Below are 12831 nucleotides of genomic sequence, written 5' to 3' on the forward strand. Positions count from 1 at the left end.
ATCAAAACTGTGATTTCCTTGGGATTGGGAATTCCTATGGAGGAAAGTGCCTCTGCCAATAGCGGGATGGATGAGTGGAAGCTTAAGCCACCGGCCAAGGTCCTAGAGCCTGTAGGGATCAGGGAAGCCTTGGACTAGACTTTCCTAACTCCACGTTTGCACCTTCTTTCCACTCCCCCACAATCCAGGCTCCCTTATTGTGGAGCTTCCATCAGCATATGGTGATAATAAGGGTAGGAGAAATACTCTATGTTCTATATACAGCCTTGTTACTGAAAGTGCCCTCGCAAAAATAACACTGGCTCTCATTTTGCATACATTTATTCATTCAGGAAACACGCCAAACTACTTCGATTGTAGACACCGAGAAGAGTCAGCCTTTGTATCCCCGGCGCTAGCTTGGAGCCTGCTGGGAACTTTAATCAATATTACTGAATTGAATTGAAATATACATTAGATATCTCCCACAGGCACAGCAAGGTTGGATAGCTCTCCCGAGCTGCTGCTTGTGTAAAAGTCTGATGGTCTTTGCTTCTGTAATGCCCTTTATTTTTTACTACCACTGAACTCTCTCTCTCTCTCTCTCTCTCTCTCTCTCTCTCCCTTTCTCTTTATCTCTCTTCTCTCTCGCTCTCTCTCTCTCTTTCTCTTTATCTCTCTTTCTCTTTTCTTCTCTCTCTTCTCTCTCTCTCTCTCTCTCTTTCTCTTTATCTCTCTTCTCTCTCTCTCTCTTCTCTCTCTCTCTCTTTTCTCCTCTCTCTCTTCTCTCTCTCTCTTCTCTCTCTCTTTTTCTCCTCTCTCTCTCTCTTTTTTCTCCTCTCTCTCTCTCTCTTCTCTCTCTTCTCTCTCTCTCTCTCTCTCTTTTTCTCCTCTCTCTCTTCTCTCTCTCTCTTCTCTCTCTCTTTTTTCTCTCTCTCTCTCTCTCTCTCTCTCTCTCTCTCTCTCTCTCTCTCTCTCTCTCTCTCCTCTCTCTCTCTCTCTCTCTCCCTCTCTCCCCATCTCTCACTTTCTCACTCTCTCTTCTCTCTCTGTCTCTGTGTCTGTCTGTGTGTGTGTGTGTCTCTATCTTTCTTTCTCTGTCTCTGCATCTCTCTGTCTCTGTCTTTGTCTTTGTGTGTCTCTCTTCTCTCTCTCTTTCCCTCTCTCCCTTTCCTGCCCCCCTTCTGTTGTTGACAAAATGAAGCTTGCCCAATCCGGAAGATCTCTACCCATTGTTCTCCAGGAGAAGGTCCCCCTGGAAAGATATCCCCCGATACAAGTAGGCTTGAAGTAGTCCAGAGATTGAAGGAGAGAGGGAGCTCGCTCAAAAACTAAGACAGCCTACTGTGTGAACAGCTGCAAACAGCAGTCACTGGTAGTGAAAGGATGAGGTTTCCACCAATGACCACAGAATTCTGCTGGGCCCTAGAAGGGCTCGGAGTAGGAGGGGAACCACAAGGCCAAAGCATTTGTTTCCTGGATTTCTGCTTTTCTTAGATCAGCAGGAAGTACCTAGAAGTCACCCCCATTGATTTAAACGCCAAAGACCGGGGCTGCCTCTGGACAAGCTTGCTCAGAACTGCAGTTTTTTTCTCCGCAGCCCTGGCCTCTCTCTGGCTGAGTGGCTCTCAGTTTGGAGAAGAGACTTTTCACACTTGAAAAAAAGAGACTTTTCACACATCTCAGAAGAGTGGAGCCCAACCTGTGGACCAGGTCCCAAAGGGTGGTCAAGTGGGAACATGCGTTGCAGGGCAAGGGGATGGGGAAATGAGGGGTGGGGGAATGAGGGATGGGGGGAAGGATTGCAGAAACCAGAGCAGACCTTGGCTTTTTCCAATATTCCCTTAGGGAGACATGGCTAATTCTTCCAGCGACTTTGCTTTCTGGGTAAGGAGCCCCAGCGACCCAGGGAGAAGAACTTTTGGCTCCACTCTCACAAAAAGTCCTTTGTTCAGATTGTACTGGGTTTTAGTTTCCAGAAGGAATAAACTCGTTGCATGAAACCCATCTATTGATAACAAAACCAAAGCCTGCATTACTAATGTTGAATTGTCAGTGAAAAAGAGAGATTTCTTTTGCACATGAGTTTCCAGGGCTGGGAGAGATTCATTATCTTTTCTGCTAGTAAAGAGATTGTTTCCTGAGTCTTTCTGACCTTGATACTGGAGAATTAAATTGTCCACTTCCTATGTGCTTAAAGGAAGGGGAATTCTTTTTGGGGAAAGGTCACTCTGTATTTATTGTTGTTTGTTTGTTGTTTAGTTTTTGTCATGTCTGACTCTGTGACTTCGGGGTTTTCTCAGCAAAGATCCTAAAGTGGTTTACCATTTCCTTCTCCAGCTCATTTTACAGATGAGGAAACTGAGGCAGACAGGGTTAAGTGATTTGCCCAGGGTCATCCTGTTAGGAAGTATGTGAGAGTGAATTTGAATCAGGAAGATGAGTCTTCCACTCCAGACTTTGCACTTTAATCACTGTACTAATGGCTGACATTTTTTCAACCCTATAAAGTTTGGAAAGCTCTTTACACATGCCTCTGGTAGTCTGTCTTTAGAAATATTCTGGCATAGTAGGTGCAGAGCTGGACTTGTAGTCAAGAAGAACCAAGTTTAAGTCCTGTCAAGATCATTTATTTATAACTCATGTGGCCTTGAGGAAGTCTCTATAATTTTTTAAGGTTCCATCTATAACACAACGATAAGAATAATTGCATCAGAGGAACTAGATCGTCCAGTAGATAGAGCACCAGCCCTAGAAGGAAAAAGATCTGAGTTCAAATGTGGCCTCAGACACTTAACACTTCCTAGCTGTGTGATCTTGAGCAAGTCCCTTGACCATGATTGACTCATAAGAAAATAATAACAATAGCATCACTTTTAAAGAGCAATTCATAGGCTCATAGGTTAGGAGCTAGAAGAGATTTCAGAAATCATCTAGTCTAGTGTCCTCATTTTAAAGATGAAGAAATTAAATCAAGACCCCAAGTTAAGTGACAATTGTTGAGAGAACCAAATGTGATAATACAGGTATAGTATATACTCTGACCTCTGTATCTCACAGTAAGGTTGCTACGTGTTTTCCTCAGTTTTTAAAAAATTAATTTATTCACTTTTAATACACAATGCTTTATAAATCATGTTGGGAGAGAAAAATCAGAGCAAAAGAGAAAAACCATGGGAGAGGGAAAAAAAAAAAACATAAAAAAGAAGTAAACATAACCTATGTTGATTTACATTCAGGCTCCTTAGTTCTTTTTCTGTACGCAGATGGCATTTTCTGTCCAAAATTTATTGGGATTGGCTTTGATCACTAAACCACTGAGAAGAACCAAGTCCTTCATAGTTGATCACTGAACATTCTTTTTTTTTTTTTTAATAACTTTTTATTGACGGAACCCATGGCAGGGTAATTTTTTACAACATTATCCCTTGCACTCATTTCTCATTGAACATTCTTGTATGATGTATTCCTGGTTCTGCTTTGTTTCACTCATCATTGGTTCATCTAAATTTTTCCAGGCCTTTCTAAAGTCAGCTTGTTCATCTTCCCCCTCCCCCTCAGGCAATCAGGGTTAAGTGACTTGCCCAGGGTCACACAGCCAGGAAGTGTTAAGTATCTAAAGTCAGATCTGAACTCAGGTCCTCCTGACTTCAGGGCTGGTGTTCTATCCATTGTACTACCTAGCTGCCCCTTGTCCATCATTTTTAATAGAATAATAATATTCCATTACTTTCATACCATAACTTATTCAGCCATTCCCCAATTAATGGGTATCCATTCCTTTTCCAATTCTTTGCTACCACAAAAAGAGCTGCTCCAAGCATTTTTGCACACATGGGTCCTTTTCCCTCCTTTATGATTTCCTTGGGCTATAAACCCATTAATGTTACTGCTGAGTCAAAGGGTAGGCACAATTTTATTTCCTCAAAGTTTTAGAAATAACCTAAGAAGGTTGGAGATTGTGTCTTCTTTAATGTCTTTGGCTTGCGCCTCCACCAGTTGCATCCGAAAATCTATAGCAACTATTAGCCCAATTCCATTTAGCCACTTAACATTAATTAGCTTTTATAAAATAATATTGATTTCAAAGATATAGAAATAACAAAAGTATAGACTTTGCCCCTCAATGCCTCGAACACACACTTTCCCCTCAATGCCTTGCACACACACTTTCCCCTCAATGCCTTGCACATACACTTTCCCCTCCTTGCACACACACTTTCCCCTCAATGCCTTGCACACACACTTTCCCCTCAATGCCTTGCACACACAGTTTCCCCCAATGCCTTGCACACACACTTTCCCCTCAATGCCTCGAACACACACTTTTCCCTCATGCCCAACTTGTGCTTAAGTCTGCAAGGAATCAGCTCAGACTTAGTTCAGTTCCTTTAGAGAATCGGTCTCATCAAATTTAAGTCCAAATGCTACTGGCTGCCAAATGAGTCTTTGTCTCAGCTCCTGCTGGGTTGGGTCCCAAAGGTTACTGCCAAAGGTCATTCATTTCTCCTTGAGGCATTGATACTAGGATGGCTGCCAAATCCAGATGCCCAGGGGCTCCCTCTCCTGACCTTCAAAAATTCACAACAAATGCAGAGGCAAAATAATACCCATTTCACAAGGCCACATGTCCTCAGAGGGAGGAAGGCCCGAGAATTTGGGGCATCAGTAGAATCAGACCAAGAGAGAGCAATAAAAGAACATGGCCAAAACCTATTAGGACTTTTCCCCCCTGAGGCAATTGGAGTTAAGTGATTTGCCCAAAGTCACACAGCTAGGAAGCTGAGATCAGATTTGAACTCAGGTCCTCTTGACTTCAGGGCTGTAGTTCTATTCACTGTGCCACCTAATTGCTCCTAGGACTTTTTTTTTTTTAAAGACACATTGCTTTGTGAGTCATGTCGGAGAGAAAAATCAGAATAAAAGGGAAAACCACTGGAGAGAAAAAGAAAAACAGAAAAAAAGTGACCCTAGCATGTGTTGATTTACATTCAATCTCCATAATTCTTTTTCTGGATACATATGGCATTTCCTATCCAAAGTTTATTGGGATTGCCTTGGACATCAGAACCATTTGAAGATATCATCCCTGCAGCCAAGCAAAGAGACATCTAATCCTGCACAAGCAAACCAGAACCAGTTCCAGAATGTCTATGGATGCTCCATTACCTTAACCTGTAACCTGTTACCTGTTAACGTTACTCTCCAGAAGCAATTTCTTCCACAAAGCAATTTTCATCAGTGCTTTACAAACCACAAAGAGCAATATAAACTATTGTTATCACATTCGAATCTGACAACAAGCACAAGGAAGGTACTGTATTATTGATCTCTTTTATAGACAAAAAAAGCCAAGGCTCAGTATGTGACTTGTAAACTGTCAAACAACTAAAAAATATCAGAGACAAGGTTGGAACCAAGATTCTCCTCCATGCTCTTTGCCACATAGAGTAATCCCTTTCTACTTTGGAAAAATGACTTTTCCCCTGTGTATCTCACCTGTAAAATGGCCTGTAAGTGCCCTTTCCTCATCAAGGAGTTCTATATAGCAGTAAAAACAAGGTCCAGTTATTGTGAGACTTTAATGAAAGAAGTCTATGAAATGTTTTTCAAACCTTAGGAGAGGATATATAGTTTCCTCTATAAATTCTATGGGCTAGTTTTTACTCTCGCATCTGGAATAGTCTCCTTCTTTTCCCCCAGGTTCCCATATCTGTTTATTGGCTCCTTCTACCCATCCTTCTGGCTTTATCTCAAATGCCAGAAAAACAGAGAAAAATAATGAAAAGACAAATGGAGTGAGAGGCTGTGGGTTTGAATTCCCACCTCTACTGTTACTAGGTGATCTTGAGGGAGTCACAGTCTATCAGGTGCCTTGGTTTCCTCATTTGCAAAATAAAGGGATTGGACCAGATGCCCTCTGACATTTCTTGATTTACAATCTAGCTCTGGTCCTCGATCTGGAGACTCGGTTTCCTCACCATCAGTCTCCAAGGCCCTGGAGTGCCTTCATCTGTCACCTCTCTCCACTCCTCTCTTCTTTCCTCTCTCTTTTCCTCCCTCCTTCCCTCCCTCTCTCTCTTCCTTCCTTCCCTCCCTTCTTCCTTCCTTTCCTCCCTCTCTCCCTTCTTCCATTCTTTCTCTCTCTGTCTCTCTCTGTCTCTGTCTCTCTCTTTCTCTCTGTCTCTCTCTCTCTCTCTTTCTCTCTCTCTGTCTCTCTCTATCTTTCTTTCTCTCTATCTCTCTGTCTCTCTGTCTCTCTCTGTCTCTTTCTCTCTCCTCTCTGTCTCTGTCTCTCTCCTCTCTCTCTCTCTCTTTCTCTTTCTGTCTCTCTCTCTCTTTCTCTCTCTCTCTCTCTCTCTCTTTCTCTCTGTGTGTGTCTGTCTGTCTGTCTCTCTCTCTCTCTCTTTCTCTGTGTGTGTGTCTGTCTGTCTGTCTCTCTTTCTCTCTCTCTCTCTCTCTGTCTCTCTCTCTCTCCCCCCTTTTTACTTGTATAGGTAGAAAAGATAGACCACTTATTAAGCATTTAGGACACTTGGATGTGTCTGTGAGGGGAGGAAGTGGTGCTTGAGCTATGGGGAGAATGTAAAGACTTTATTTCTCATCTCAAAATGGGCACTCACCTCCGGGTATCTATAGGGCAGAGGTAGCATATACAGTTTCCAAAACTCCCGAGTGCAGCTCTAACCAGATTAAAATGTAATTGGAGCAATTTCAACAAAATAAATTAAAGTACAATAAAACAGCCTTTACTTTTTCAAGGTCACATAGCAAGTCAGTGATGATAACAAGGAGGAAAATTCAGACTTTCCTGATTCTCAAGGGCACAGCTTTTCTCATCATACCAGGGCATTTTCACTTGTCTTCTAGGACTGTTTTTGATTTGATAAGATCTTGTCTAACCCTTCTGCCCTTTATTTATTTCTGTCTTTTCTCAAGAATCTTGAAATCAATCTAGTCACCCTCTCTTCTGATCCCTTGCCAAGCATACTTTTTTAAAGTCCCCCACAATTCCTAGGTGCCCTTCAGCAAATGACTCTACCTCCCCAGGCACCAGTTTTCTTCTCCGTAAATGAGGAAATTGGACTAGACGCTGCCAGCTCTAGGTCTGTGATGCTCTGATTAGGATTGATGAGCTAGAAACAGCCACATTTTAAACATCAGCATCTATCCAAGCAAGCTGGAATAAGTCTAGAGATTTATTTTTTGAATCTGTTATCACTCCATTTCCCCTTGAGCTGAGATTTACTGCATAGTCAGCATGTCCAGATGGTCTTTGCATTGTAAAAGGCAGTTCAATAAAGATGTTTAGCATCCTGACAGTGCCAGCCCTACCAGCAGGCAGAGAAGGCTACACTCCAAAGGATGGCTCGAGGGGCCCAGGATTGGTTCTTTGCCCAAGAGCACAGGGTCTTAGAAAGAGACATATCAAATCCAATCAGAGAGGTGGATTGATTTCAGGATCATAGAGATTTTACAGAAGAGGAAAGTGAGAATCAGAAAAATTGTATTATTCTATATCTAGAGCTGGAAAAAACCTCAGAGGTCATTAAATCTATACCACTCTTACAGAGATAGAAACTGAGGTTCAACTTAGTTCTCCTCCTGAGTGTCCTTCTGACTATTCAAACTTTGCCACTGTGATCTAGCTGCCTTCTCATCCTGGAAAATCCAGGTTTCTTTCTTGGAACATACGGTTTCTTTCTCCCACTGGTGAATTCCACCTAGGGGGGCATTTTGACTACATAATGCTTGATTCTCCTCCTTGCTGTACTTTTTTCTCTACCCACTTTGACATCCTTTCCCACCCCCAACCCAAATGAATGCCCTTTTTTTCCCAATAATTGTTGTCACCTCCTTCTCAGGGCAGATTCACTGTGCAAGTTTCTCCATTGATGGAACATGACACACCAGTGCACTTGCCCCTGGGTCTTAGTAGTCACCCAGGCACAAGCTAGGAACAAGCTGGGTCTACTTTCCCTCATCTGCAACCTTTATTCCTATCCAAATCATCGCCAATCCATTCTCACACAGTTTACCCATTCTGCTGGGCCCTCTGAAATCCTTGCTCTATTCTCAGCAAATTCTTCTAAAGCCTCAAACTTTCCAACCAACATTCCTATCACCCCCTTGTTTTGAGTGGAAACTTGGCTCTCCGTCCCCTGCCTTTTTTTCTGCAGGCTGCTCTTTTTCCCACTCCCCTCCTGGCTCAAGGAGGCAGAAGAGTGGACCTTCAGCACTCCCTCAGCTCATATTCCTTCTTCAGAGCCACTAACAGACCCTCTAACACTATCCCTCGATGACTTGTCCCTTTTTGATAGCTCTCCATTCCAATCATCACTGTCTCTTATTCTTTTTTCTATTTCCTACTAACCTCCAGGGCATTCTCTATAACCTGCTATCTTGTTTGAGAGCTTCAGAAAGAGACTGGCTCTGGCGTAAAAGGATAAGAATTCAAATACCACTTCTGATACTATCTCTATGATCTGGGGCTTTAGTTCCCTTATTTGTAAAATGCAGAGTTGGCCTTTAAGGTCCTTTCCAGATCTAAATCTATAATTTAGCTTCAAGGTCCCAGCTGAGGTTAGTAGGTACCATGAATCGGTAGGGAGAAAACTCAACTGATCTTTGGATTTTTCTCCAGGAACACTCGATAATCTTGGAACGGGAAGAGAGAAAGCGAATAGTGGGGGTTGTCCAAGGACAAAGATTTATAGAGAGAACAGAAGGTTAGGGAGGCTGGGGATTTCAGGGAAGTAAATCAGCAGACTGTGGGGTCAGGGATAGTTTAGAAGGTGAAGCCAGAGAGAGGGAGATAGATTGGGAAAAGGGGAATGGAGCAAAAGACCAGGATTCTTGAGAGGCGAAAGATTATTCCTAGTGTGGGAGAAAGAGTGGGAAAACTGAAAGAACAGGAAGTGATGATCAGAAAGGGGAATTATAAAATTTTAAACTGCATTTGGTGCATTTCTAAGGCTTAATGTCTCACATTGTGGAACTTCATCCTTGTGTGGCTGAAGTGGGATGCAGAAAGCAAACTGAATTTGGGTGGATTTGGATGAATTGTGTGATGAGGTTATAAGAGAGCTCACTATCATAAATACTGAAGAAAGAGCCTAGCATCCTGCAATCCTAGCCTGGAAAGCTAAGCTAAGCTAATCTACCTCTCTCATAGATCAAAGGTGGTATTTGAACCCAAATCCAATAGCTCTATTCAGAGATCTTTTTGTTCAAACTAGCCAGCCTCTGAGGCTGGTAGAGTTTGAGTTTGAGTAACTGAGTAACCCCTCCTTTGGATAAAGCTAAGGGAATTTTTCCTTATATCCATCCCTTACATTGCTCTTTTTTCCTCTTCCATATTTAGGTAGACACATTATAGACATTTAAATCAAAGTATCTAAGACCACACTAAGTACATTCATTCAAGTATGTGAAATTTCACATGTTCTCATATACTTTCCAGTCCAGTTACTCAATTACTAAAGTGTCTTTGTCCACTCCACTTTCTTTTTATAAGCAGATACAATATATATCGTTTTCAGAATATTTCACTTCATATTAAAACTGTTAATACATATTGTAGATGAACACCATATTAAAACTCAACCATAATAACTACAAACTTTCAAAGAAAAGACTTTTTACTTTTTAAACACTTGCCCTCATACAGTTGACGATCAAAATAATTGGGAATAACTGATTCTGACTCCAAAAAGAAAAGTCTTCAACCTTTCCAAAACACTAGTAGTTTATATTACAAGTTAGTAATTGCCTATATTTCAAAAGGGAGTTTTATCCTTAGTATCATATTCAAAGCATTTCAAAACATATCTCTTCTATATTTAGAGAAAATTCAAAGAATCCTAGATCAGAGCTGGAAGAGGTCATTAGTCTAACTTTTTAACGTTACAGATGACGAAATTGAGACTCAGTGAGATTAAGTGACTTGATTAAGATCAAGCAGATAATAAGAATCAGAGATGACATTTTAACCTAGGTTCAAGGGTCTTTTCCAACCGATGGGGCCTTCCCCTTTCAATGAAAAGATAAAGGTGATCCAATAGGAACTTCTCTCATCTCTTCTCCTCTACTCATCATATTTTACTGAATTCATCATCACTCACTCACTCACTCCTCCTTCCCACTTAAAGAAAAGTAATGTCTCTGGTGGAGCTGTAGCTTTAATGGAAGAGGTCCTAGGCATGAATCCCATCTCTGCTACTTATCATCTTGGGTGACAAGGCATTTAACTTCACAGGGCATTGGTTTCTTCATCTATATTGGACTAGATAGTCTCTGAAGTCCTTCCAAACTTATAACTCTCATCCTGTGATTCCTATTCCTTACCCCTGTGTCCTGGATGCCCTTCTCTCCAGTCTTCTTCTAGACCATCTCCCAGCAGTCTTCCCTTTTTTCTCTTGCTTTTTCAGTCCGTTCCTCACAAATGGCTTGTCGATCTCCTTATGAAAGCGATCATCTCTCCATTTCTTCAACAACAAAAAAAGACATTCCTTGTCCCCTTCTGTCTTATAAATTGTGTCACATCTCTTTTCATTCCTTCACTACTAACTTTTTGGGACAGTTGTCTATACCTCCACTTCCTCCCCACTCACTTACTCTTCATTTCTTTCCATCTAGATTCCACCCCCACAGTTCTACTGAAACTGATCTCTCAAAAGTCACCAATGGCCTTTCTTCACCAAACCCAATGACCCTTTTTTCATCCTCATCTCTCTTGACTTCTGCAGCTCTGAATTCTGTTCACTCCCCTTCCCTCTTGTACAATTCTTTCTACCTTGACTTCAGGGACAACACCATCTTCTAGTTCACTGCTAACCATTTCTTCCAAACTTACTGTTTTCCAAACTTCCCTTTTTTACAACTTTCACAGTCACCTAGATTCACAACCTCAGGGTCATCACTCACCACACATATCCAAATAGTTGTTTCTGCTTTCACAACACATCTGTACTTATACTGATCTAATTCAAGTTTTCATCACCCTTCATTTGAGCTACTGGTATAGGGTCTTCTTTGATCTCTCTTCCTCAAGTCTTTCTCTTCCAACTGAACCCAGATGACTCTGGAAGAAAAAGTGAAAGCAGGTGATCTTGTACAGCCCTCCCTCACTTCAGTCCAATTCACTTGCTTATCATGGTCCCGTTGCCTTTTCAAGAATGAAGTATAAATAACAACAACCACTTCAACTTGCCTTCCATCTACCAAATGGTTTTCCCAAAGTATAGTCACTTTCCTTTAATTTTTGTTAATTTTTTAGTGTATATATATATGTGTGTGTGTGTGTGTGTGTGTGTGTGTGTGTGTATGTGTATATATATACACTATATACTGGGTATATCACATCCAGTATATAATACATAGTACTATATACAGTATATGTATAAATAATAGAATAGAATAATAATAAATAAATAATAAATGATTAATTGTTTCATAGACTCAAGTGGCTCCCTATCACCTCTAGGAACAAATATGGAGTCTTCTATTTGTCATTTAGAGTTCTTCGATACCTGACTATGGTCTATGATGCCAGGCTTATCACTGACTTCTTTCCTTTATTCGCTCTACGATCCAGCCAAAGTGGCTGCCTTTTTATTTCTCAACTATGATTTTCCATCCTGTCTCTGTGTGCCTTTTCCAAGGCTTTCCCCCATTCCTAAAGGTGGCCCTGTCTCCTCCTCTGATTGAATCTCTCCTCTAATTTTAGATCCCTTTTTCATTTCTCCTTCCCTCTTAGAATTCTTCATTTCCTTCCCATATCCTCCCAAGCACTGCCTTCCACATTATGCCTTCAGATCCCCCAACAGCTTATATTTCCCTGCAAATAAATTATATTTATTTTCTATCTATTTGTATATGTACATATTGTTTTTCCTGATAGAATGTAAGCTTCTTGAGGACAGGGACTTTTTGTGTATTTGGGCATCTAGCCCAGCCCCTCACACAGACTAGACACTTAATGAATGCTAGTTGAAAGAATGTGTATTGACTATTAAAGGGAGGTTAAAGACAATCCATGTGGAATGGGAATGACTGGTCGTAGAGAAAGATGATTAAATCCCACCCAGCCTCACCTTGTGAATGATGAAGCTGTTTTTGACTGTAGCCATAGGAGACCAGGAGGAATCATTTGAGCCAAGATCAGCAAGAGAATTTCGAAAATCTCACCCCATCATTCCACTGAAGATGATGAAAAAAACATTAAGACTTTCAGAAATCATTTGGTTTTTAGGCAAAGCTTTTATATTCAAATTAGTGGTCCCTAGAAAGTGATGAGTGTCAGGTGTAATCTCTTCCTCCTGCAGGAAAAGTTTCTATCTAGCCAGAGAAAATCCTGGTTTCTCCTCCTACAAATGGAGTCCAGTGAGTGGAGACAGTGAGTGGAGAGAGAAACATCACCTTGAGGAATGGGATATTTGAGGCATTTTCTGCCGCTAAGGAATGCTACTACCAACAATGTTCTGCGTCAACCAACTATTCAAATTGTTTTTTTTTTTTATTACAATCTGAGTTCAAGTGAATGTGGATGGCTAGATCCGAAAAGAGGAGTTGCTGTGGAAATGAGATTGAAGCCATAAACAATAACACGAGTGGCAGGGGATAAAGGCATCTCTAGGAAGCTGATGACTGTCTACCTGGACACTGAACCTGTCACACCACATCTGAGCTGGACAGAAATCACCTACCTGGCACTTTCATTTTTATAGTGATGGAAACTGAGGCTTAAAATGAGTGACTTACTCAAAAAGGTCATTAAGTGGCAAAGCTTGGACTCAGAAACAGATCCTCTAAACCATGGTGCTTTGCATATAGTAAGCTTTTAATAAATGC

This window comes from Antechinus flavipes, chromosome 4, assembly GCF_016432865.1.
Source record: "Antechinus flavipes isolate AdamAnt ecotype Samford, QLD, Australia chromosome 4, AdamAnt_v2, whole genome shotgun sequence".
Taxonomy (NCBI): Eukaryota; Metazoa; Chordata; class Mammalia; order Dasyuromorphia; family Dasyuridae; genus Antechinus; species Antechinus flavipes.